At 44.0% G+C, this 23,086-nt stretch overlaps 1 protein-coding gene across 13 annotated transcripts in view; it reads right to left on the bottom strand.

Annotated features, from left to right (window-relative positions):
- LOC131901448 (disks large homolog 5-like) overlaps positions 1-23,086 on the bottom strand; it is a 260,863-nt gene that overhangs the window by 165,673 nt on the left and 72,104 nt on the right. For 3 of the 13 annotated variants that reach the window (XR_009376556.1, XR_009376559.1, XR_009376557.1), the window contains 3 exons: positions 21,362-21,502; positions 20,340-20,440; positions 18,943-20,179 (listed from right to left, as the gene is read on the bottom strand). The exons of 2 other annotated variants lie outside the window; for them this stretch is intronic. The gene's annotated coding sequence lies outside the window, so the exon portion shown is untranslated. Of the gene's footprint in view, positions 1-18,942; positions 20,183-20,339; positions 21,335-21,361; positions 21,503-23,086 lie in introns of those variants that run through there. 8 more of the 13 variants (XR_009376564.1, XR_009376563.1, XR_009376560.1 and 5 more) reach the window with 7 other exon arrangements.

Genomic DNA, 23,086 nt, shown 5'->3' with positions numbered 1-23,086 from the left:
ATCTTCTCCTTGAAAAAACTCCATCCTGAAGCCACTATGTTTGTTCAGTTATCAGCTGTTCTTCACCATCCTTGCAAGGCATCTCTTCTCCTGGATTCCTCCTTCCCAAATAAATTTCTTTAATAAGAGTTTTGGTTGAAGACCTTTTGATTGCTGGGAAGCTCCCTTGGGAGCAGAGCAGTGCCGAAGAAGAAGCAGATACTTCAGCTGGAAAGCTCTCTTGGCAGGGGGCAGAATTAACAACTTCTGCAGAGCCTGAGCAGATTGCTACATTTCTGGAGGAGGCGTTCTTCTTTTGCAGAGCAAAGAAGAAGTAACACCTTAGGCCAGAAATGAGAAGAAAAGGATATCTCTGATGGGACATTCCCATAGAGGAGCAGAGCAGCAGAAGAAAAGGATACATCTGCTGGGAAGCTCTCTTTCACAGGAAGGGGCAGAGCAGAACTCATCTGTAATGACTCTCTCTCAGAGGGAAATAGCATTGCCACATCCTATCTGGATACCATCTTCCACTGCATCCCAGTTTCAATTATACCTTAACTTTCCAACAAGTCAGTATACTTTCTCCTCACAGCTGCAGGTATCCAGGATTCCTCCCTTCACAGCTGTAGAGCCTGACTACCCTACAAGTCAGGATACCTTTCCCTTCAGAGCTGTAATACTTGAAGGTATGGCCTGACTTCCTGACAAGTCAGGATACCATTCCCTCCAGAGCTGTAACACTTGTACCACCTTCAATAGTAAGCATATTACCAGCCTGGAGGACAGGTTCCTTGCAGAAATAAAAAGGAAAGTAACCAGACCTCAGGAATGCTCAAAGTAAGAGGAAGTGTGTTATATGGCAGCTTTACTGAGGTTAGAGGGGACCAGGGAGTGGGGAAGTATTAGCTGGCTCCCAAAATATCCAAGGCATCATTCTCCTACAAGATTTGTGTTCAGGATTATCGTTCTATTTTATACATAAGACAACTGATCCATCCAGGGATGCCTAGTGACTTATGCTGAGGATGAGCTCTATCTCACATTGTGAACAGGGGTATTGTGGTGGTTTAAATAAGAATGGTCCCATAGGCTCCCATATCTGAATGCTTAGTCATCAGGGAGTGGCATCATTTGAGAAGGATTAGGATGTGTGACTTTGTTCGAGGAAGTGTGTCACTAGGGGTTGGACTTTGAGGTTTCAGAAGCCAGGGCTGGCCCAGGTCTCTCTTGGCAGATCAGGACGTAGCTCTCATCTACTGCTGCATCAGCATTGGTGCCAACAATGACGGTAATGGAGTAAATCTCTGAATCTGTAAGCAAGCCCACAATTAAATCCTTTCTTTTATCAGAGTTGACTTGGTCATGATGTCTCTTCACAGCAAGAGTACAGGGACTTAGACCTTTAGCAGAATATTCTAGTCATATTTCTGTGCTTGGATCTGTAGGGAAGAGGAGTGCAGCTTCTATCTTGCTCACCAGTGGTTGCAGATCTGAGTCCAGCATAATTATTGGTGCTATGGCAAGTTCCCACATGCCACCACTTTCAGGGGCATCAGAGAGAGTTTGTAAACCTCCCTCTGGCTGCTTTATAAAACTGCAAAAGTAGTTCCTTCTTTAGTGACAGGTTACTTTTGTGGAGGTGCCAGGGGATTGGGAAAATAAAGAAGATTATAGCTGGGGTCATTAGGACCACTTCTAGTACCTGGATGCTGTGCTGGAGAAGACACAGCCTTCCCTGATGCTAATTCTCTACCTGAAAGGCATCACAGGCCTCAGGAGTCCTCAGAGGGCACAGGTGAGCAGCAGTCCCAGCAGCCCCTGCAGCCTTCCTGCCCTCCATCTCATTTCAGCTCACTGAGGGGGCAGGATCTGGTAGAACTCAGTGCTCCATCTGTGTCTAGCTGGGGACACTTTCTCTCTTATCCTTCCGCTATGATAATGGAGAGGCTCCTGGAAAGGGCACCTTGGCTACAGGTCAGTTTGGTGTGAGATAGCAGGGAGGTGAGGACTGTAAGGTGTGACATTAGCAATTACTTCCCCAGACAGTCTCTTGTATCTTGGAGAGCTCTGGCATCATTTCTGATATTACCATTGCTGTGCAGATACCAATGACCCTTGGGGCATTTGTCCAGTGCCTATGTGTTTCAACCAAAGACATTTTGAAAAGACTGAGCTGGCTACTAGAGAGAGAGAAAATGGAAAGCACAGAGATATCAGAGAGACACCAAAGGAAGGTGGGCTTTGGTCTCAGTGTAAAACAGCAAGAAATCAATGTTCCAGGGGAAGGCACTGTGATTCCTCGACAGGAAAGCCCCTGCCCTACACATTACCTCATCTCAGTTAAACCAGACATGCTAAAGGATGATCAAGAAGTGACTGACAGATGAGACTTTGCCCTAGCTGGTTCTGAAAGACTAGACTTGAGTCTCTCCCTGTGTGGATGTCAGTTCTCGCATCTTTCTATAGGGAGATGGGTGTCTCAGAAGTTACCTGGCTTCCCCTGTCTCCCTGCACAGGGTGACCTAGAGGACAGCCTCCTAAGGCTTATTCACAGCTACAGAACATGCACAAGCTTCAGAGCCCTCAGCCATGTCCTTTCCTGGACATAATCCTGGAGATAATTGCTACTCTCACAAGCACTCAAGTAGTATAGGGATGCCCAAATCACTTGGATGATGCTTCACAGTATCATGTTAATGGAGAAGCCATGCACCGGTGGAATATAATCACCGGATTCACAAAGCCATCTTCACTGGCAGCCCAGGACACCTAGATCCTATAAGAAGTGGACGGTCTCAGTCCAGGTCCACTGAATCTAACAGTTCTCAGGCTGAACTGGAGACCTGTGTGCCACCCACAGCTGGGAAGTCATAATCTTAGGGGGTCACTGAAAGGCACTTGGTGCCTCAGCTCTACTAGTGTCTACAATTTAAAGTAAGACAAGCTCAGGCTTTATCAGGGCACTCTCCTGTCCCTGTTATTGTGGGCATACACCCTAAGGACTCCAATGGAGGTGAAGTGTAAGGATGGTACTGAAATCTAAACATTCCTCTGTGTCTCCTTCCCCACTCAGTGTGAGACAGAGGGTCCCTAGCACAAAGGCTACAGTCTTGTCAGTTCCTGACTATGTCATATCAACCTTCATGAACTCTTGATCTGGGTCTGCTCGTTAGGAACCCAGAGAAGCTGGATAGGCCTATTGCTTCTCAGAAGCTGCCAGTTCCTGATTGACCCTGGAAGGCTCAAGCCCATCACATCCAGAAAGCTCCCCAGACCCTTTCCTGAACTTACTGCATCTTCCCCAGGACCATTGATTTCTCCATTCTTTCCAGTGAGACCTAGGGTCAGCTTCCTTCTGCCTTTCTCTGGTATCTCCACGAAGTCCATTGTCTCTATCAAGCAGATGCCTAAGTCTTGACAATATGTCTATAGAGAAACTGTATAAACATTGAACGAACATCCTAAAGGCACTTGGTGTTGCTACAACACTATTGACATCACAGGGGATTCCAAGAGCTCTGCTCTCCAGGATACAATAGAATTTCCAGAGAAGGAACTCCTGATGTCACAAGGAACAGCCTTTGCCTCCTGGCTAATAAATTCTCCCTGAACTGAGCAGAAGCTGAGATTTCTTTTCCAGGAGTCTCTCCTGTGATACAGGTGAAGCCATTCAGTACCTCCTCCTTCTAAAGCTGGGAATTTTTCTCTGTTTCCTTAGAATCTTTTCACTACTTTACCCATGGAGAATTGAACACTCACTTTATAAGCACTGCCCAAGAATGGACCTTCCTCTCCTTAACAACCATACTCAATAATATGAGAAATAAAGTATGTCAAGGAATTAGATTAGGATGATGTGGAGGAGGAGGGTTGAGTTCTCTGAAGTGAGCAAGCACCTGAGGAATGCTAAGGTTAAGAGAAGACAGCCATGGAGAATTTGTAAGTAAGCTGAGACAGTTATGAGACCCAATTTCTTCTAGAATGTCCTCTCTTTGTGCCTGGTGTATTATCAGGCCCCTAGAGTAATAGAAGTTATAAAATGATACTCTATATTAAAAGGGGATTTGTTAGAATGGCTTACAGCCTGTACTCTAGCTAACAATGGCTGGAAATGAATGGGAAGTCCAAGAATCTAGTAGTTTCTCAGTTCTTAGACTGAGTTTCTCAGCTGTCTGTGATATTATGCTGTAATCTTAAAGAAGTAGGCTCTAATGTCAGTGAAGGAATGGATGTGATAACAAGGAGAGAGCAAGCAGGGAAAGAGTAAAAGCTTCCTTTTTCCATGTACTTATATAGGCTTCCAGCAGAAGGAATGGTTCAGATTACATCTGGATTAAAGATCTGAATTAAAGGTGTGACTTCATTCCTCAAAGTTCCACAATAAAGTAGTTCAAATTAAGCAGAAATAGAACACAGGTGTTCCCTCTATTTTCGGGTTATATTATTCCCAGATGCCATCACGTTGACATCTAAAAACAGACATCAAAGTCTTAGTCCTATCTACTAACATTCTTGAGCAAATGGCTCCATCAGAGATTGAAAGCAAGGAGTGGCAATAATCACCAGGTACATGGGAATCAGCTGTAGATATCATGGTCATGATGAATTTCAGTGGCTGTGTTATGGCCATGCATGGCTAAAATAGGATGAAATACCAGTCTGTGGTTTCTTGAGAAAGAGGGGAGCAGCTAGAAACCCAGTATTTAAGAATCTGGTATTTCTCTATAATTGAAGATTTGAAATTCAAATAATTATGTTTTGTTTGATAGTAACTCTGGTTTTAAAATAAAAAGTGTCTATAGGTAAAAAATGGGTTCTCTTTAAAGAAAAAGAAGAAAGGCCTAAAACAACAGCACATTGGATCTGTCATAAAGAGGAGGGTGTCTCAGACCATGTGAATTTTGACTTGAACTCCTCCAGACCGTGTATTGCTTACTCCATACATCCTGTGATGGGAAAACCTCCTTCCTAAAACAGAAAGGACTGGGATAACTACTGTGTGGTCTTCATTGTCATCAACAGCTAGATGCCGCCTATTGCTTTCAAAGCAAAAAGGGTCCCTTTAGAATTGAAATTTCTCTAGGGTTATACAAGTGAGATTTCAGGCAACAGCACCAGGATAGAAATCCTTCTCCAGAGTTGACACCACCATGATGAGCATGGGCACTGCAGTGTGTGTCACCAAGAGTACTGGCATTGGACAGTGTTCCTGGTGCTGCTTCAGAAACTTGCAACATGTACAATTCTGAAAATGGGATGGAGCCTTCCCCAAATCAAGCACAATTGACTCCTCCATTTCTTTAGAATATAATCTCTGGCAGGCAGATAACTGACTCAGGCTTGTATTGGGACCTAGCCTCTGTAGTAAGGGGCAGGGCCTCTGATGGGAAATTTTCCACCACAACACTTCAAGGAAGGTCAAAGCTGCTGGAAGCCAACAGCTACTCCAAATGTCCCTGCTACAGTATTAAGCACCATGGCTGGGTATGTGTCTCCCTCCCAAATGCAGTCCCCTGACTCTGGAAGGAATAAGCTAGCCCAGCCATGTATATTTGAAGGACAGTGTGAGCTCATATGTAGGTAAGTCCTGTTGTGCCTAGAACTTAGCAGCACCAAGTCCTGATCATACTTCCCCAGGACCAAAGCATCTGAATGTCTGAGGTTGTGGTAGATGGCCAGGGGAGTTTCCCTCCCTTCTTCTTTTTTCATGTTTTTTTTTAGATGTATTAATTTATTATGTATAGAGTATTCTGCCTGCATGTGTCCCTGCAGGCCAGAAGAGGGCACCAGTTCTCATTACAAGTGGTTGTGAGCCACCATGTGGTTGCTGGGAATAGAACTCAGGACCTCTGGAACAGCAGTCAGTGCTCTTAAGCACTGAGCCATCTCTCCAGCCCATAAGAAGTCTCTCTCTCCCTCTCTCTCTCTCTCTCTCTCTCTCTCTCTCTCTCTCTCTCTCTCTCTCTCTCTCTCTCTCTCTCTTCCTCTCCCTCTCCCACTCCCTCCCTCTCCTCTCTCTCTCTCTCTCTCTCTCTCTCTCTCTCTCTCTCTCTCTCTCTCTCTCTCTCTTTTGTTTTTTGAGACACGGTTTCACTGTGTAGCTTTGCACCCTTCCTGGAACTCACTTGGTAGCCCAGGCTGGCCTCGAACTCACAGAGATCCACCTGGCTCTGCCTCCAGAGTGCTGGGATTAAAGGCGTGCACCACCACTGCCCAGCATTTTCCCTCCCTTCTTATTGGTGTCAGATTCCCATGGAAACTGTAGGAATCCAATAGGATGAAGTGGAGCAACACCGAACCCAGAGGGAGACAGCTCGTTAGTCCATCTGTTCCTCCTGGCCCTCTTTGCCAGTCTGAATGAAATGAAGGAGTTCCCAGAAAGGCAGCTGCAGCCTGAATACTTCATGACTCTCCTAAACTCTACATGAGAGACTCTTGAATCTAGGTCTGTTCTCAAGAAGCCCAGAGAAGCAGAATAGCCCCATTGTTTCCCAGAAGCTCCCAGATGCCGAGGCCCATACTGGAAGGCCCAGCTTAACTTCACCTCCTCCATGAAGCTCCCAATCCCCTGCTCAGGACTCACTGTGCCTTCCCCAAAACAATTTATTTCTCCAGGCTCTACGCTAAGACCAAAGGCAAGCTTCCTTCTGCCTCTCTCTGGTCTCTCCATGTTCTCTATTCTCTCTCCCAAACAGCCAGCTCAATCTTGCCAACATGTCTATAAGCACTGAATGAATACCCCACAGGTATGTGGTGTTGTCATAACACTGGTAACATCACAGAAAATATCAAGGGCTCTACAGGATAAGATAGAATTTCTAGAGAAAGAACTAATAGGGTCACCTCCACAGCCCTCACCTACCTACTAACTAGCTCTTCTGCAATGCACAAAAAGCCATGTTGACCTTCTCAGGAGCCTCTCCAGAAACATAAGGAAAGAACTTCAGTACATCATCTTTACAAAGCCAGGAATCTCTCTCTCTGCTTCATTAGAATATTTTTACTACTTCAAGTATGGGAATTAGAAGTCTGTATTCCAAATACAGCTGGCAAAATGGCTCATCACTTCTTCAGATCTCTAATTAATAACATGAGAAATAAAGGTTGCCAGAATATTAGGTCAGGATGGTGGAGAGGAAAGATCAGTCTCCAGATGTAAAAAAGCACATTGGGGAAAATCCCCAAGGTTGTTACAGTATGTGGGAGTGGTGGGAGATTGTGGGTGTCCTGTCAGAACAAGGATAATCCCATAATCCATGAGGAAAATTACCCTGAATCATCAGCAGAACACATTCTAGCCCTCATAAAAAAACCAAAACCTTATCAACTTGTGATATGTCTGCCTGGGGATACTAAGAACCAGAATGCCCCAGGGGAGCCCTCAGACATAAGAGCAAACACTCCCACAAAGTGTAAGGCTCCATTCCTGCACTGGCGTTTGAGGAAAGATGAATGGCTAGTGAGAGGCTCCATACAGATATACAAAGGCATTTACAGAAAATCAAATGTGTCATAGTCATGGGGATGGTATGTAGTGTGTCACTGCAGTGGTGCCTCCGCTGGAGTTACACAAGAGCCGAATTCCTTGACCGGAGCCTCCTGTGACAATGTGCATGCCCTTAGGAAAGGGGACATAGTCAGCTTAAATTACAACATCCATTGGAGCATGAGAGAGGCTGGCAAAGGGCACAAGAGAACAGATTATTAGGGGTCCTTTATCATAGACCATTCCCAGAGCCCCGCTTCACACTTTTAAATTTACTGACAGTCCTGAAATGAAGAACTAGCATCCTGTTTGGTTTGGATTGAAAATTCACCAGAAGTCTAGACCGTGGCTTCAAAAGTGTACTTGGTGGACCCCAGAAGAAATGAGTGATGTGAGGAAAACTGTGTCCTTTAAGATGTTATATCACACTGACAAGTCATGCTAGACAAGGTGAGCTATCTCAGTAATACCCAATTCTAGAAGTCAAGGTACAGCACCTGCCCTACACACTACCACATCTCAGTTAATCCTGACACACTGAAGGATACACAGAAAGTGACTGACAGATGAGTCTTTGCCCAGGCAGGCTCTGAAAGCCCAGACTTGAGTCTCCCCTCTGTGGATGTCAGTTTCCCATCTCTCTATAGGGAGGTGGATGTCTTAGAAGTCAGTTGGTCTCCTCTGTCTCCCTGCACAAGGGGGACACAGTGGACAGCCTCTTCAGGTTTACTCACACTGTAGAGGATGCACCTTGGCTGCAGAGCCCTCAGCCATGTGCTTTCAGATGTATGGAGATAATTGCTACTGTTATAATCACTTGGGTAGTGTAGGGATGCTGAAGTCCCTTGCTCTGTGCTTCAGAGTCTCATGTCAATGGAGAAGCCATGCAGGGGCACAACATAGTCGTCAGATTCACAAAGCCATCCTCACTGACAGTCCAGGACACCCAGAGCTGGCAGGAAGGGTAGAGTCTCATTCCAGGTCCACTGAATCTAACAGCTCTCAGGCTGAACTGGAGACCTGTGTGCCATCAAAGGCTGGTAATTCAGAAACTTCAGGGGTCACTGGAAGACAGCAGCTCTTGGGGGCTCCTTCCCTGCTAGTGGCTATGATGTCAAGAGTAAGAACCTCAGGGTTTTCTAGGGTACTCTCCTTTCCCTGTTATCACTGGCACATAACTAAAGGACTCCTGTGGCTGTAAAACACAGTTATGGTACAGAAATCTCATTAATTCCCCTGTGCCTCCTTCCAAGAAGTTCCCAGTTCTTGAGCCCTCGCTCTGGAAAGCTGAAGCCCACCACATCCAGAAAGCTCCCCAGCCCCTTCCCAGAACTCACTGCCTCTTCCCCAGGACCATGTTTTCATGTTTTCCAGGGAGACCTAGGACCAGCTTCCTTCTGCGTCACTCTGGTCTCTCCATGCAGTTCATTCCCTCTGCCAAACAGACCTCTGAGTCTGGACAGCATGTCTACAGGCCAAGCTTGTGGTCACTGAACTAATGTCCTCAAGGCAGTCAGTGTTGCTACAACACTAGTGACATCACTGGGTATTCCAAGAGTTGTCCAGGATACAATAGAATGCCCAGCAAAGGGTCTGCTGATGTCATGGGGCAAAGCCTTTGCCCATGAACTGAGCAGAAGCTGTGGTTTCCTTTCCAGGAGTCTTTCCTGTGACACCAGGGAAGTCATTCAGCATCCCTCCTTCCAAAGCTAGAGATTTATCTCTGCTTCATAAGAATTTTTTTTCAGTAATTCACCCATGGGGAGTTGAACACTCACTTTATAAACACAGCCTAAGATTGATTCTTACCCTCCTCACATCCATACCCAATAATACAAAAAGTCATGCCAACTAATTCGGTCATTATCACTGTGGAGGAGGGTTGAGTTCTCTGAAATAAGCAAGCACCTGGGGAAGGCTACGGTTAAGGGAAGGTTAAGGTTAAAGGAAGTTGAGGATTTTACTCCATCAAACTGGCTTGCAAGCATGCTTTTTTGGCATTTTCTTGTTGCTAACTGATGGAGGATGGCTCAGCCCTCTGTGGGTGGGCAAGTGATCCTGGGCCTCAGAGGAAAGCTACCTAAGCAGAGCAGTAAACAGCATTTTCTTTGGTTTCAAGCCCCTGCCTTGGATCTTGCCTTGGCTTCCCTTAACGATGGACTGCAACCTGTGAGATGAATAAACCTTTCACTTTCCCAATTTGGCTATTTGAACTTTTATCACAACAATAGAAAGCTAACTAGAACACTTGCCATATTCTCAGGGCATGCTGTCATATCCATCCTTATCCTTCCAGCTTGTAGCCTCTTTTTTCAACAATTATAAACTTTCTGGACACTGTAGTCCGTTGCAATATCCACTCTATCAATCACACCCAATGCTTACCCTAACCCTAACCCTAGCCCTAACCCTAGCCCTAACCCTAACCCTAACCCTAACCCTATCTGTCTTCCTCTCTCAATACCAGGGTATCCCTGGCTTAAAAAAAGAATTTGAATGAGTTCCTTCTTTTTGTATTTCATGGAATAGTTTGTGGAGTATTAGTTTTTCTTTAAATATCTGTTCAAAATTGGCACTGAATTTGTCCTTCTCTGGACATCTTTTGTTGGGAGATTTTTAATTATGGCTTCTATGCCATTAACTAGTATTCAATTATTTAAACCATTCATGTTATCTTGATATAATTTTGGTGGATTACAGACATCTAAAAATTCATCAGTTCTTTAAAAAGATTTTTCAGTTTTGTGGAGTGTAAATTTTTAAAGTGTTAAAGTCCCTCCATGTCTCCTTTTTCCTCCTTTGTTTCATTATTTTCATCCTCCTCTTCCTTTTGGTTAATTTGGCTAAAGGTGTGCCCATCTTGTTAATGTCTTCAAAGAAATGACTCTTAGTTTCACTGTATCTTCATATTTTTGTTTTTATTTCATTGATTTCAGTCATATTTAATGACATATCTGTATCACACCCTTTCCACAAGTTTCAAAGACCATCAAGGAAGATGAGTTAGAAAGACTGTAGGAGCCAGAGGTCAGGGAGGATTAGAGCAAACAGTGTCTTCTGGCCATGACTCAGAGCTGTTGTGGTCATTGTCCAATATCAAGCCAGTCAACATTCAAGCATGGAGTGTGAAGGGTCCTTGAGCCCCTATTCCTGACTGATGAGCTTTGGACCAGTAATGGCTTCTGTCAAATTGAGTCAGTTTTCTTTAAGAGTCTGCCCCTGGGGTTATTAAAAATTAATGTAATGAAGAAGATATAAATTGGGCATCACAGATGTAGAGGCAGACTTGGGATGACAAAATGGGAGGAATTGGGTGGTGAATATTTTCAAAATGCATCCTATGCATTTCTCAAACAACAAGTAGAAATATATTAAAGTATATTCATTAAATTATTATTGTAAAAATGTATTATTATATAGGGATATTTTATTACATAACATTAATGGATTTTGATAACCCCAGTGTGTCTGTCAACTCGTGGGTTCACCCACAGAGCATTATATGTTTTGCCACTAGTAGTGTTTTGTTTCAAATGGCAGCCTACAACACGGGAAAAGTTTTTGTTTTCATCAACTATATATCCAATAGAAGGCTAATATATATGCAAATTATATATAGAACAAAAAACCTGTGTATAAAGAAAATAAATAACATAATTAAAAACTATCTATAGATCTAAATAGAGAAGTTTCACTAGTGGAATTTCTAGAGTATAGGAAACACTTAAAAAGGTGCAGTATCCTTAGTCTTTAGGGCAATGTAAATCAAACTATTTTGAGATTTCATGTTACATGAGTCAGAATAGATAAGATTAATAAAACAAATGACAGCTAATGTTGGCAAGGATGGGGAGCAAGTGAAACACTCATCCATTGCTGGTGGGAATGCAAACTTGTGCGGCCACTATGGAAATAGGTGTGGCTGTTCCTTTGGAAGCTGGGAATTGATCAAGACCTTGTACACCACTTTTGGCATATACCCAGAGGATGCTTTACCTCCAACAGAAACACTTACTTGCTCAACCATGTTCATTGTTGCTCTATTTATAATAGCCAGAAATTGGAGACATTCTAGGTATTTTTCAACAGATGAATGTATAAAGAAAATGAGGTACATTTATACAATGAGATACTAAAAAATAAGCTAAAAAAGAAAAAGGTAATCTTGAAATCTGCAGGTAAATGGATGGAGGTAGAAAACGTCATCTTTAGTGAACTAACCCAGACCCAAAAAGACAAATATGGTATGTTTTCACTTACATATGGATGTTAGCTGTTGAGTCAAAGATAAGTAAGCTACAATCTGTATAACCACAGGTTAAGTATAGAGTAAGGGCCTAGGGGGGTGGGGAAATGTCCATAAAGTGGGAATAGAATAGATTGTTATGGATGGATGAGGAATCAAGTTTGGAACAGGATGGTCAAACGAGGAGGGAGAGAGAAGAAGGGGCAAATAAATATAGGGAGGGAGAGGTAAAATTAAGGGCGATTTGAGGGATCTTATGAAAACCTAATAAAGAGAACCACTCTAAAATATATACATATATGAAGGGGATCTAGATGAAACAGCCCCGCAAAAAAACCAAATAACCAAAAACAAAACAAACAGAAACCAAAGTGTGGGGAGACAAAGTCCCAACTGGATGTCTCTTGTTACCAAATGAAACGTGCAATACTGGCAATGGGTTATATCTAGTCAAGTTGTAGGTGAAAAGTGTCCAATGGTGATCCCAAAAAACCCAAGATTTTGCAAGGCTATTGGTTGCTCTCCATAAACTGACAGAAAGGTGTGGTTCCTGAAGATGATAATGACACAACTCATTGAACATGGAGAAGTCAAGCTAGTGTCTCCCTAGAGTCTTCATTGCTTATGGACTAGATTTCATGGCACTGAAGAGTACTCTGCTCACTATCAAAGGAGAAAGGTAAATACCAACCCAGCTCCAAAACCTCCAATCTAGAATGGTGACTGCATCCAAGATATGCTGGTGCAGTAGTGGAACAAAGCTTGTGGGAGTAATCAACCAGTACCTGACTTGATTAAAGGCCCACTCCCTGACAGGGAAGGCATATGCAGCAAGGCTTGGCTGGCCAAGAACCTAAGACTAGATAGGCTAGTGTCCATGGGGAAAACCAAATACTACTGTTCTGCTTAAGGAACATAGCAATAAAATGATTCCTAACAACATCATGCTATACTCATAGACAATGCATTTCTCAGCCATCATAGGAGCAGCTTCCTCCTGCAGCAGATGGGAACAAATACAGAGACTCTCATCTAGACAATACGCAGAGAGGAAGAAAACTTGAACACTCAACCCTAAACTGGACCTCTCCAATCAGACACCTCCTCTCAGGACATAGGGAACCCTGTGGAAGAGGAGGTAAAAAGAGTGCCATAGAATGTTGTGGATGGCAAGACCACGGTCCATCTACCGAGGGGAAGCACAGATAAGGAGTGGAGCCAGACTAACCCTGAGAAAAGCTGCACTGCATGTGTTGCAAGCAGTGGAACTGGAGAGGGAGGAATGCCCCATCCATTTGGAGCCCAGAAGATCAATCACATGAGTACTGTGGGATGTCTTTCTGTATACTGTGAATATGTGTTGCTCTGATTGGTTAATAGATAATGCTGCATTGGTCTATGGCATAATGGGATGGAGCCAGGTGGGAAAATCCAAGAGAGATAGGGAAAGGAGAAAGCAGAGGCAGGAGAGACATTAGCCAACTGCCCAAGGAGCAACATGTAATGAGAAGCAGGTAAAGCCAAGGAACACATGGTGATACATAGATTGATAGTTATGGGTTGAGTTAAGTTATAAGAGCTAGCTAATAAGAAGCCTGAGACATAGGCCATATAATTTATAATTAATATCAAGCCTCTGAGTGATTATTTTATAAGGGGCTCAGTGGGACTGGAGAAACTTCCAGTTACGTGTTTGTTTCAGATGCTAGATATTGGGCTGTAGGGATTTAATATGTAAAGCTGGATTTTGGTAATGTTCCCATCTGAATATTTCTGTGCTCATTCTTCCCTTGTGGTATAAGAAAATATGTAATGTTTTTGGTTTGTTTTTACCAGACCCAATTAAGAGACTTTTTTTCTAAGGGACCTTAGACTTGCAAAATGTTTTAAGTTTTAAAAGCAAGGGCTTTGGGAATACTGGGGGATACTAATACACACATTGTCTGTATAAGTCTATTGAGTTCAACCCCTAGAAATCACCTAAAATCCAGAACAGTGGCACACATCTGTGATTCCTTCACTCATGGCAGATTAATGTGGGGATGAGACTGGAAATTGCCTGGAAGCTGGAACGCCAGCTGGACTAGAGTACCCAGTACATCCTAGAAACAAGAGAGACCTGCCTCAACATGGTAGAAGGGGAGAGCCAACTCCTGAATGATGTCCTCTGACATGCACAGTGTCCTGATTAGTGTTCTGTTGTTTTCAGTGAAGAACCATGACTAAAAACAAGTTGAGAAAGAACACGTTTTTCTGACTTATGCTATCATATCACTGTTCATCACTGAAGGAAATCAGGACCAGAACTGAAACAGGAAAGGATCCTGGAGGCAGGAGCTGATGCAGACCCCATGTATTTTTATGGGCATTTCCTTCTTTAGGTTGGGAAAATTTTCTTCTGTGGTCTTGTTGAATATATTTTCTGTGCCTTTGAGTTGGTATTCTTCTCCTTCTTCTATCCCTTTTATTGTTTGGTCTTTTCATGGTGTCCTAAATTTCCTGGACATTTTTGGTCATGACTTTGTTGGCTTTAGTGTTTTCTTTGACTGATGAATCTATTTCCTCTCCTGTATCAATGCCAGAGATCTGCTCTTCTATCTCTTGCATTCTGTTGGTTATACTTGCATCTGTAGTTCCTGTTCGTTTACTCAGATTTTTCACTTCCAGCATTACCTCAATTTGTGTCTTCTTTATTGTCTCCATTTTTGAAATCTTTAACTGTTTCCCCCACTTGTTTAATTGCTTTCTCTTGGCTTTCAAGGGACTTACTGGTTTCTTCCCACTTTTGGTTTGACTTTTTCTTGATTTCTTTAAGGAAATTTTTCAATTCCTCTTTTAAGATCTCTAACATCTTCCTAAAGTCATTTTTATGGTAGATATCTTCTGTTTCTTCTGTGTTGGCATGTTCAGGTCTTGCTGATGTAGGTTCTGGATATGGAGCCATATTGGTTTTTATGTTGTTGACTGTATTTTTGCACTGGCCTCTACCCATCTCTTTCTCCACTTGGTGCAAGTGGTGTCTGTGTCTGAGGGAGCCTCTCTTGGTCTGATTGATACTCTTGATCTAGTGGGGGCTCTTTGTCTGGTCGATGCTGATGGAATTTTTGTCTCAAGGAGCAGCTCTTTGACGAACTGGTGCTAGTGGGCTCTGTTTCAGGGAGTAGCTGCAGTCTTAGCATGTGGTAGATGGTGGCTGACCTGTCTGCAGGAGTTCTGCCTGCCAACTGGCCTCTTAGTCCAGTCGGGTGCTGGCAGGCTCTGTCTCAGGCAGGGAACAGGTGCAGTCTCCGAGGCTGGGTGGGATTTGGGGGAGGTGGAGCTTGGGTTACAGAGTCTGATGGGGGATGGTGGTAGAATGACCTGTGTGCAGGAGGTCTGTCTGCCAACTGCACTGAAACCAGAACTGCAATGGGTGGTAGTGTAGGGATCAAGGGTTGTGCCCTTGGGCCCAAATCCTAGGGGCTGAGGTGTTCAGATATGAAGATAAAGACTCACCTCTTAGTCCAGTCGGGTGCTGGCAGACTCTGGATTCCTAGACTTTCCATTCATAGCCAAATATTGTTGGATTAGCTAGAGCATAGCCTTTAAACCATTCTAACAAATATTCTTTCCATAGAGAGGATCATTTTATAACTTCTGTTACTCTAGAAAGCCCCGAAGAGTACACCAGGCATGTAGAGAAGACATTCTAGAGTAGTTTGTGTCTCAGCTATGTCATAAATTCCCAGTGGTCACTTTCCCTTAACCGTTCTTCAGGTGATGCTTTGCTGTTGAACTTCTTAGATCTTGTAACATCTCAGCAACAAGAATAAAATAGCAAATGTCCCAAATCTCTCAAATGGAATGCAAAGTAATATAATTAAAAGAGTGCCTCAGATGGAAAGATTCTAGGGTAAATGAGAAATAGAAAGCCTTAGGAATAGAAAGTATTAGCTTTTGTGGACCATGACCATGTACCTACACTCGTATTAAGATCAGAGGACAATTTCTCAGAGGCTTGTTCTCTCCTTCAATCATGTGAGTCCTAGAGAAATAACTCAGGTCTGTAGGCCTAGCAGAAGTTACCTTTGCCCACTGATCCGTCTCTCCAGCTGATCATGTCATCCATGGAATTCATAAGCTTTGTATCTGTATTGATGCTCTGTGTGTTTATGTTCTTTATTCGTAAAGAGTAGATTCTTTCTACCCTTGTTTGACAGCACTAGTTTGTTGTCTCACAGGATTACTTCCTCCACACATTAACTATCTGATTCACTGTCAGTCTCAGAAGGCAGATCTGGTCCAGGGGAGCTTCATAAAAATAAAGCACTCATCTGGAAGAAAACCTTCCTCAGGACAGTGAGATCAGCTGTGGTTAAAGAGCACCATCAACCATCCCTCTCCTTTCCTAGCCTTGTACAGAAATGCTCCTCATGACCGGCATGTCACTTTTGCTACAGGCTCCATCTGCTCTGGCTGGTGTGAAGCTTACTCCCAACACTGCTTAGCTGGACCATCAAGAGGGAGTCCTATCCACACTTCCACCACCAGGATAATCTTCTCAATTCTGCATTTCATCAGATGGCCCTAATCTGCATTGTCATCCAAAATGAGGTATTAGAGACTTGCTCCAACCCTGACAATAAGTGACACTGGAGCAGAATCTTGAACCAACCAACGCCTTGCATGGATGCCTGGTATCCTAAGACAATTAGCATGCCTACATCATGTGATTGTCCCTAGTGGTCTCTCTTTGCTTGTGAGTGATTCAGTCAAACTAATATAGCACACATATGGCTAGAAGGACAAAAGTCAAGTGCAGGGTTTAGAGAGATGGCTACTGCATTTTGAGTAGTTTTTCTCCCAAAGGATCAACAGAGCAGCTAATAAGCTACTGTAACTCCAGGTTCAGGTGGAATCTGATGCCATCTTCTGGCCTCTGGTGGAATTGCATGCATGTGGTGTGCACCCCTGCTGCAGGCAAAATGTCCATGCATATAAATAAAAGAAATAAATCTTTAAGAAATTGAACCCATTCATAGTTAAGGCCAAAAAAGTCACAACATATCTTGGAATTCGTTCTGTCTACAGTCTGGTTTTTCACTGATGCTATATTTTAAGGAAACCAGAGGCAGATAGCTCTGGTTTTTCTATTTTTTTATTTTAAATGTTTTATTATTCTTTGTTGGTTTCACATGATGCATCCCAATCCAATTTTTCCCCTTATCCTTTCCATCACATCTGAGATCTGTCCTAAGTAAAATAAAATTTAAAGGAAAACTGAAAACCCAAATTTACAAACAAACAAAAGTCTTGGCAAGGAAGTTTTAGTGTGGCCCAGGGAGTCACACATTATACCTTTTAGTCCATACATCTTTTCTTGTAAGTGTTCCAGGCCTCTCTGGCTTCTCTACACTATAGATAATGGACCTTCACTTGTACTCTTCTTGGAGATCCTGTTGATGCCTTGTGTCATAGAGATCCTGCAGCTTTAGATCTTCAGAATAGGGCCCTTTACCTCCTCCAGCAGTCCATGGATAAAGACAACGTTAGGGTTGCATATAATTCATAGCCATGGTTCTGGGATAGTCAGGCTGCCATCTTACTTCATCATCTCCACCCAGGCAAGCTCTCCAGCACTGCACCACTGAGGTCACCCCATGCAATGGGCAGAATGGAGAGAGGCCCTTTGTCCTGTTCTCATGCATTCAAATCTGACTTTCCCACACTCAGAATAAAGGTACAGCTCTAGTGCTTTGCTGAGGTGATGTACCAGGGCCCAATCCCAGTTGCTACAGTTGGTGAGAGGCTGACCCAGCTCTTCTGTTCTCATGCCCAAAGTCCCACTCTCCTACCAGCTGCAGGTGGCATTTGCTCAGGTGAGGCAGGGATCTTTCCCTTACCCTGGCCAACACAAGGCAGAAGAGGGGGTAGACTCAGCTCTTCTGCTCTCACAGCCTCAGGGCCAGCTCACTGACACTACAACCAACAGGGTCAGCTCTACTGTGCTGCTTAGTCCAGGTGCAGAACTCACTCTCCCAAGCACTGCAGTGGGTGAGGGGCAAGTTCAGATCTCACTAGTGCTAAGGCCAGTGAAGTGCGGGGTTAACTCTTTGAGTTTCTATCCTGTCTTCAGTAGTAAAAGGAGTCACTGACATCAACATAGACCAAGTCTGTTAGTCCAGACATGACTTTTGACAGCAGCCTAGGCCTGGAGGACACCAGGGTCCCTGGTGGCAACACAGGCCACTCAGACCTGTATGGCTCCTGCAGGAACACACAACTTAGACACGATCATGTGTCTGTCATAGGTGACAGCCCAGACCCCTACTTACCTCTGTGTGACCCTTGGTGGCCCTACAGGCCATGGATATGAACAATGATCCTGGCTGTGTTTGCAGCATGGACCCAGACATGTTCCAAAGTTGTAGCCCAGGCCTGGATATCACCATGGCTCTGGTTGGCATTGAAGGTCTCACAGATTGGCAAGGACCCACCAGCACCATGTCCCATGGTGGTAGCCCAAATTCCAAGCATCTTTGATGACAACAGATGCCTGAGATATCAACTGAGACCCTGGATGCAGCAGGGCCATGGACCCAGATATGACCCTCAGTAATAGCTCCAGCCCTGATGTCATTATAGTCCTAGGGGGCAGCACAGGCTTCTAAGACACATATGTCCCCTTTGGGGGCATATCCCTTTGACTCTAACATGGTCACGGGTGGTAGCCAAGACTGCAGGTGGCTGCCAGGCCCTCACTGGTAGAGGACGCATGGGTATCAACACAGACTCCCACAGCTGTGTCAGGGCCTTGGAGAGGACATGGCCCTTGGCAGCAGACCGGGAAGGGACATCATCATGGCTCCAGGTGGCAAGCAGGCCATGGATTTTTCTCATACTCCTTTAGTAAATGTTTTCATTTCCTGAGAGGCTTTACAGCAATACAGTTGTACTTCTCATGAATGTGGTGCACATGATCACATCATGAAGTGGGTATACAGAATGCTATAGTTAGAGATAGCTAAATATATGACCACAAGGATACAGTATGGATACTTTTTCCATCATGCAATGGTAATCCACAGAGTTGACAACACCATCCACATCCAAAGCCCTGTGTAGCCCTGGCTGCCTGGGAATCCACTCTGTAGCCCCAGCTGGGCACACAAGAGTTCTGGTGTTACAAGAGGTTCTGGGGTACTGGAGTGAGACAATACACCTGACCAAAGAAATAGGTTCTAAGACAGAAAAGTTCAAAATCACTTTATTATTAATAAAATACAGTAATATTACTCAATAGGGGGTTAAAGGGAGCAGTCAATATAAACAGTGAACAGCCTTAGCAAAATATCCAAATAACAACTAGAACAAAAGGAAGAACAAATAAATAGCAAAATCTCAATCTATAACAAAGAAAACAAAACAAAAACCCAAAGCAACCAAAAACCAAACAAAAAACAATTAAGGCCAGCAGCATTCTCTGCTGCACAGTTAGCAGCACAGACCTACAGCCTGTGGCTGGCCTTGGAAACATGGTAGGAAGGCAGTCAGCGATTGTAAAAAGCCTTTTCAAAACTAGTATAGTCATGCCTCCTTCAGGCTTTGTAGGCCAAGCCTTCACCGAGACTAAGGATGAGACATTTCTAGAGCATTCTTTGTGCCCCTCTGGGAAGCTTTTGATAAATTATCACACACTGCTGATCCTGTAATGTCTTGGTCACTATTTGATTCTTTCAGCATACAGACCCTTGTGTGCTTACTAGAGACTCCACAAATATGTGGGTAGCATCTGAGTACCAAAAAACATCAAAGATGACTCAGATGTCTTCTATAAATCCTTTCTCAGGACCAGTCACTTCAGTTCAAGCTGAGAAATAGAGAAATACCCACTGATTTTAAATATGTAGGAAAAAATGTCTAACCCGGGGAATGATGGACTGTGGAGATCTCTGTGGTGCATTATCCTCAGCAACACTTGTGCAGGACATGGAGTCAGCTTCAGCACTGGCCTGGAGCATGAAAAAATGATGGTTTTTTTGGTGTAGTCTGTCAGGAACAGCTTGACATCAACAGTCTTCCATGACAGATTTCCCTCCATCTGGGGAGGGCTAAGGACTCAGTCAGCTTGCCAAAGCCATCGACATTAAACTGTCAGAAAATGTCTTGCTCACCAACATCTCTACCCTCCATGTTGTTGTAGCCCTCACAGGGGCCACTTGCTGTTGAATGTCAGGGTTCCCAGTAATTCTTGTCTCAGGTTTTTCTGTCTTGAGTTCATTTGTGATGTTTTCTTTTCTTCAGGAATCCTGAGTCAACAGACCTATTGACGGGGGCTGGATCACCTGGAGGTCAGATGGTGTTTGCCTCACTGGTGAGATCACAGCTATAAGGGATGTCTTCTGAGCAGACCTCGATCTGAGGTGGAGAGCTTCATGGGTTCAAGGCATCTTTGGCTTCTTTGGCCTCCTCAGTTCTGTCAAGATCTGCTATGTGAGAAGGAAAGGCAATAAGAACCAGAAGCAGCCTGATTGCGCCACAGGCTAAATAAATCAGGGCCTATTCACACTGAAAGCCAAAGTCAGGAACCCCCAGTTCCCCACCAACACCATGTCTTGCTAGGGATGGGATGCAAGGGTGGCTCACTTATCTGGGACACTTATTGCTCCTGCTGCAGCAGCTCTGTCTGCAGGAGGCTCTCATCCTGAGCTGTGACCTGTTTAAACTCAGACTGGAGATTTTCTGACCTAGAGGAGGAAGGCAGTTAAGGAACAGGCCTGGTGGGGACCTGCCATGTCAGCTGTTGAGCCTGAACCAGCTCTAGTCAGCTGGACAGTCCAGCATGACCTTTCAGCTGAGGTCATTCCCCACATTCCCCAAGAGTGAAGGGTCAGAGTACAACTGAGCCTACATTTTATTCTCAGCTTTTAAAATCTACTAGAAGATGAATTGAGCACTACACTGTGCTGGGCAAGGAAGTGGATACATTTCTCCAGTTGTCTAGATACATTATTTGGAAAAATAACAGTGTACCAATGTCTGAGTTACAGTTCAGGTCAGATAGGCATGGCCTTGATTAGATACCAGGTGAAGGTGAGCAACATGGGAAACTGAATGTAGACCCTCTAGGGGATCCTACAAAATAAAAGCAGTGAAGGATCTGATTATTCCTTCAGTATACAAACCTGCATAGGTTCAATTCCTCAACCCCTATATCTTCTTATAACAGTAAATTTTTTCACAGGAAACAGATGCACACTGCAGAGAACCTGTAATCTGCAAGTGTGCTGCATACAGATCTGTCCAAAGGTATGAACTTCTCTCTAAAGGTGATGTTCTGGAAGGAAAATAAAGTGCCAGGAGCACACACGGTCCTCCACCACTAACCCTCCTCCTGCTAGGTTGAGGACTACCACAGGGAGATTTGTTGGGAGACACAGGGGACAAGGTACTGAGAAGATATCAGAGAGCTCAGAAGGGAGTAAGGGATACAAACTCCCCAGAAACACAAAGGATCAAACATAGTGTTTCCTGGAGAAGTTCTTGTTGACCGGAGCCAGTACAATATCCTGAGGTATTCTTTCCCTGGCTCTGGCTGGGAGTTATTCAGATGGTGGGAATCCCAAAAGGACAGAGATCCAGATACAGGTGACCTACATGGTTCTAACCTCTCCTCCAAGCCTGGGCTCCTACCTCATCTCAGTGACACTGAAGTGATGTTGTAGCTTTTCTGCCAAGTCCCTTTGCTGGGTGACCAGCTCCTTCTGCCTCAGCAGGTCCTTCAGTATTTCATCCAGACTCTCTTGCTCCTGTTCATTAGAAGACTGTGTTCTCAGTGGAGGCTTGCTCACCATATGCACACAAACTCATGAACACACACAAGTACATGTGTGCACACATACAACCACACTCTAATGCAGTAACATGTTCAATTTCCCAGCTAATGTTAATATAAGGAGCAATCACCAGGGATACTATTGAGAAGAAGATTTACTTTTGTAGGACGAGAGAAGAATACAGTGGCCATGAGAAACAGGCAGCTCAATCATTGAAGTGCCTCTCCTGTGAAACTAATGCACAGACATGTGGACCTCTCCGGTACTGGTTGGTTAGCCAACCCTGCTTAGGAAGTTCTTCAGGCTGTGCAGTATAGGAATGTTCCCCAGCACAGGACAACTGGACCAGTTCACTGGTCTTATTCACTAATTCCCAGTTGGCCCCAAGGTGAGCAACTTCCTCCAAAAGGAACTCCCTATACCACAGGCTGCCTCACGTCAGAGAAAACTAGAAAATCTAGAAGCCCAGGAACCTAGAGAATCTCCACAACAGAGAGTCAGAATCAACCATTCCTCCCTGTAATGTGATTGTGTCATGGATTTCTTTGAGCAACAAAAGGCTGAGTATATCAGGGCCAAATGATTACATGTATTATTTCACGCTGAACGATTCATGGAAGGGCTCAATCACATTGTACTTTTTCACTCAGTGAATGTAGACATCTAGATAGTTTCTACTTTGAGGCTACTCTGAGGAATGCTGCTACAGCACTAATGTCCCCTAGCTTCTCCTTGGACACCTACTTCATGTTCTGGAATCACTGGTTCACCTGTGAACTGCAGTTTAACTTTCTGAAGAAGAGTCTGTGGCTTCTCACTGTGCTATATCATGTTATACCACCAGCAATGTCTGAGAGTCCTCACTGCTCCCAACCCTCCATGAGGCTGATTATAACTCAGAATGAAGAAATTTCAAAAAAAGCAGTTACTGAGTGCTACAGCATGTGGTGAGTGCTTTAGACCATCATGAGCCTAGGGTGTGCACTGAGACAGCCCCATTCTCATACCACAGCCTGGCTAGGTAATTTCTGATGAACTCAGATGCAGCTAGAACCACATTGTAAGTCAGAATCCCTCAACAAATAACATCCAGTCCTACCTTCAAGGAAAATGATAACTGAGAAAAGTTAGGCAAAGGTGGAAAGAAAGTGGTAGCAGGCAATGCAGATGAGGACAAGACAGGGCACCAGAAGACACGGTGAGCCAATGACCATTGAGTGTGCAGTCACCATTCACGCAGAGCAGAGAAGGGACACAAATCTTCAGCCAGCCTATCTTGCCTCTCAGACACCTTGATTTGCCACAGAGGCCTACTCCTAAACTTCATTTACCATATTTCTTTGGTATGCTCCCAAGACTTTTCTTGTAATAAATATTATTCACTCTACAATTACCTCAAAAGCATTGACTTAGAGTAGTTTTTCTGTCCCTTTGTTGTAGTGAGCTAGGTGGACATGTGGAAAGATGGACAGCAGCATATAATATTAGAAAGATGGAAAGTGAGTGTGCACAGTACTTTTTAAAAAAAGTTGGACTCCATCATCATTAAAGATGTTT

This window comes from Peromyscus eremicus, unplaced genomic scaffold, assembly GCF_949786415.1.
Source record: "Peromyscus eremicus unplaced genomic scaffold, PerEre_H2_v1 PerEre#2#unplaced_83, whole genome shotgun sequence".
Classification (NCBI taxonomy): domain Eukaryota; kingdom Metazoa; phylum Chordata; class Mammalia; order Rodentia; family Cricetidae; genus Peromyscus; species Peromyscus eremicus.
The sequence above is the reverse complement of the archived record's forward strand: the minus strand, read 5'-3'. Positions and strand labels throughout refer to the sequence as shown.